Source organism: Chiroxiphia lanceolata, chromosome 25, assembly GCF_009829145.1.
Source record: "Chiroxiphia lanceolata isolate bChiLan1 chromosome 25, bChiLan1.pri, whole genome shotgun sequence".
NCBI classification, from domain to species: domain Eukaryota; kingdom Metazoa; phylum Chordata; class Aves; order Passeriformes; family Pipridae; genus Chiroxiphia; species Chiroxiphia lanceolata.
In genome coordinates, this window is record NC_045661.1 from 1,575,821 (window position 1) to 1,580,382 (window position 4,562).

Consider the following 4,562-nt stretch of genomic DNA (forward strand, 5'->3'; position numbering starts at 1 on the left):
CTTCCCATTCAGCCACCTGCAAATCCCAAATCAGTTCTTGCCCTCCCACCACATAATTCAGGTTTAAGAGTTCCAGGACTCCTTGGGAGCAGTGGGGGGGTACCAGGGGTGCTCCACACATCCCACTGGGAGCAGATCCTGGGATGGGAGCGGGATCAGACCCCAGACCCCCCAGAGTGCCCCCCGGGTGGGCACAGGTTTGTTAATGAATTATTGTTAATGAATTATTTAAGCCTGTCTGGCACAGGCAGCGGGAGCAGCCCCAATCCCATCCCACCAGGATCTGTGGGATCCAGGGAGCACCGGTGTGTCCTGGGATGCTGCTGCTGCTCTGAGGAGGACACGGGACACGTTCCAGCCACAGCCCCGTCCAGGACAACATCCCTGTGGGGATGGGGAGGATCCCTTGGCCATGGGGAGGAGAGGCAGTGCTGGGCAGGGAGCTGGGCTTCCCAAAGCATCCCACAGGACTGGGAGAGCCCCAGGAGCTGGGTGTGACCCCCCCTTGGAGATCACACTCCAAGGCTCACTGCAGCCTCAGTGAGCTCCGAACCACCCTTGTCCCACCTCTCCTTCCTGGCTCTTTCCCGTTGATTTGAGCCTCATTTTCCCACCTGAACCCTCTTCCTGGGGCTGCGTGGGATAATCCAACAGGGGCTGGAACAGGCAGCAGGGAACAACCAACCTGCAATTCCCCTTCCCTCCCTCCTGCCTGCGCCTCCTCCCTGCTCCGGAGGCTCTGGGGGCCAAAGGCAGTCACAGTTTGTGCCTCAGTTTCCCTCTCTGTGGTTCATGGCAAAGGCAGGAGTGGGGAAGTGCTGGAGCCTCTGGAAGGAGCTGTTTGCCGAGCAGATTGACAGGTAGGTTTTCCTGCAGGTTTTGGGAGCTGCACCTGCTCCATCCTAATGGCATCATGCATATGGATAACGCTGCTGACATTTCCCAGGGAGGTCGGGGTTTAATTTAAATCATTCTTGAGGAAGTGCTGGAGAGGAGGAGGAGAGGCCTGATTTGATTCCCTAACGAACTAATAAACCCGTGGCAGCTCCTCCCAGAGCCCGGGAGCCTTTGGAGCAGGCAGGGATGGAGCAGCAGGAGCCCAGCAGTGCCCTGTGGTGGGTGCTGGGGACGTGGGACCTCGGCGGGTGCCAAGGGCTGCGGGAAGGAAGGACACGGGGATGGAGCCACTCCAAAAATCAGTTTTATTGGGTGCTTAAAATAGAGCCTGGCACACAATGTCCTCGCTGGCTTTGCTGGGAGAAGCTCCGTTGTGTGAGATCCACGATGCTGTTGGTGGGGAGAGAACGAGGAGGAGGAGGAGGAGGAGGAGGAGCAGAAAGGAGGACTTTTACTCCTGTTCTCAAAGTCAAGGTAATAAATAAAATCAAAAAAGAAAAAAATAAAAAAAAAAGAAAAGGAGAAATCAAACCTGAAGAACAGCTGAGGAATGGTGGGTTAGGGGGGAGGAACCAGTGCCTGGAGGGGAGGAAAACCATTCCCAAACAAACCTTTGACATCCCAGATGGATGGAGACGACCAGGAGGTGCTGGAGGCCACCCCTGCTCACCCCCCCCAGCCCCACTGAGCCCCCCAAGCCCCCCAGGCACAGCCAGGAGGGGTTGGTGACAGTCTCTTGGCCCTTGAGAAATTCGGGATCCTCTTCTCCGGAGCGTCTCTGAGAGCTCGGGAATGGGAAGTGCCATCCCCTGGTACCCGTGAAGCTGCTGCCTGGTTAATTACTGCTGCTGCTTCAAGAGAAAAAGCACAACATGTTGTTTCTATTTTGGGCTGCCCTGTGCTTGCCCTGCCCTTGGGGGGCCGGGCAAAGAGCCCTGGAGTCGGGAGCATCCCCGGTCAGACTCTGCTTCCCTTTTTCCAGAGCATCCCTGCTTTCTGCTGCACCCTTGTGCTCTGGGCGGGGAGCTGAGCCCCTGCACTGACCCCTCCTCAGCACCCAGGGGGCTGCTCTCTCTGGAAGGGAATATAAAATGCCTAAAATTCCCTGTTCTCCCTGCTTTTTACTCCGAAATTTTGGGCTTTGCACCCCAAAATATCCCCTTGTGTGCTCCAGCAAAGCCTCCTGGGTGGAGAATCCAGGCTCCAACCCCCTGGTTGTGGTCTCTGCAGCAGGAAGGGTCTCCATCCCATCCCCCTGGATAGCAGGGATGCTGCTGGTGATGCTCTGCCTGCAGCTGCTCCAGCTCCACGTTCCCCATCCCAGCCTGGGAGCAGGGAATGGTTTATGGAGCGTTTCCCTCAGCACGGGGCCTGGGAAAGGCTGGTTGGTGCTTTAATAATAAATAACAACAACAATAAATAGTGGATGAGGCACCTATGGTGCTCTCAGCTGCTGCCCTTGGAGGGAGGGAGGGAATGTGGGGGACTCACAGCGTTTTTGGGGTGTTTTGGGGGTGTTTTGGGGGCGATTTGGCCCTTCCTGTCCCACGGGGAGTCTGGGCTGGGAGGACACAGTGGGGAGACCCCCTGGGAGAGCAGTCCTGCAGTGAGTGGTGGGTGCCTCCCCCTGCCCAGAGCTCCTCAGGTTGCTGCAGTTTCAAAGGAAATCAAATTAATTGCCCATATCTGGAATCTCAATCTGGGCTGTGCAGGGGCAGAGCAGCAGCTCGGGCTGAGCCTCCCCCTCCCCTCCCAGGGATCAAAGAGGTTGTTTCTCTCCACCTACAAAATCACAGCCTTTCAGGGGCTTGGTCCTTGGGGGGTTTTTTGGGGGGGAATGCTGATGGAATGCTGGGAATGGGATGGTGGAAGGTGTGGGAGATGCTCCCGGGGCTCAGCCCTTGGCAGGATCAAACCAGGGCCGTGTTCACACCCCGGGAACCAACCCACGGCCATTCCCACACCTCCCAGCGCCAGCTCAGCTCAACCACGGGCAACAATTAACACTTTGCATCCACGTTTCCAAGAGGCAGGGGGGGAAAAAAGGCTTGTTCCAGGCCTGGAATCTGCAAGCACAGAGAGCTGCTCACCTGAGCGGGGGCTCGGATCCAAACCCCCCCAGCGGATCGTGGCCCCGATTCAGCCAAGTGTTTAAACCTGCATTTAACTTCCAGCTCCTGCTCGGGGCCCTGGAGATCTCCCTGGGTCCCAAACACGTGCTGGGGAGGCCGAAGGGGGGCCAGGGAGAGCCATTTGCCTCCGAAATAATCAGCCAGCCAAGGCACAGGAGTCGTTTCTCGTGCCCGGCTGAGCCCGAGCGCGTCCAGCAGGGACCCATCTCGCCTGGGCTGGGAGATGGATGGCAACTTCAGGCAGTTTTTTAACTGTGCCGAGGTTTTCTGGTCCTTTCCAAGCCCTTTGCACGCAGGGGTTGTGTGGGGGGACGACTTGGCATCAACCTGAGGGGGCTGCAGGGAGGGGGAGCTCCGGGGAGAGCTGCACTCCCTCACCCCCAGGCGTGGCTGAGATGCCTTTCCCTGGCTCTTTCCCCGCGGCTCTGGATGCCCCTGTGCCCACACTGGGGGGTTTTTGGGGGCCACACGTGTGTTAGAATCATGGAATTCCAGTCCTGGGCTGGAAGGGACTCACAGGGATCATCCACTCCAACCCCTGGCCCTGCACAGACACCCCAACAATCCCCCCTCATCCCTGAGAGCGTTGTCCAAACACTTCTGGAGCTCTGAATTAGGGGTCCCTGCCATGGAGCCCTCCAGCTGCACACCAGCATTTCATTTCCCCTCCCTTTTTTTTTTCATATACAAAACCAGAGAACCAAGAACTTCCTCCCTCCTTTTCTTCCTATTTCCCCCCCTTTTTTTTCTCCCCTTTTTTAACATTATCTGCAAAAGTTTACAAAACAGCCTTGAGATTGCACTTGCAGGACACGGGATCCACCCAGCTCTGGCAGGAGGTGCCCAGCCCTGCAGAGATGCCAACTGAGATGTGTCACCATCATCATTTCTGGTTCTTTTGCCCCCAAAATCCCCTCCTGTGCCCCCTGCTCCCCCCCCCAGCCGACAGCAATGACAGGGCAGGGGGTGGCACTGGGGGTGGTTTGGGGCTGATGATCCGAATGCTCAAAAAAAAAACCCAAAAAAGAAACCAAACCCCACCATGGATCCCAAAGGAAAAGGCTTTTTTTTGTCATCTCTCCGAACCAGGCACAGTCCAGCGAGGGAGGTGACACCTCTGGGGTGCCTCTGGTGCCAGGGGGACACAGGGAGGGGTGATCAGCTGATCATCCTTATGGCTCTTCAACCACTTGGGGCATCGTCCCACAGGAGGGGCCCGAGCCCTCCCAGTGGGTGCTTTTGGGAGCCACGGACACATCCCGAGCCTGCACACGGATCCAGACCCCACCAGGACCCCGAGGAGGCCCCTCCAGCCCCCCCTGGGCAGCTCTGCCTCTCTCCTCCCGCCCCACCCCGACTCTTGGTCAAGTCCACGAAACCCCTTTTTTTTCCATTTTTTTTTTTCTGTCTCACTGTCGTTCAGTTTTTCAGTTCAGTTTTTTCGTGGTTTTTTTTTTGTTTTTTTTTTTTGGTAAAAAATACTTTCTCCCTCCCTTCCCGCCCCCCCCCCCCCCCCCCCCCCCCCTCGCCCAG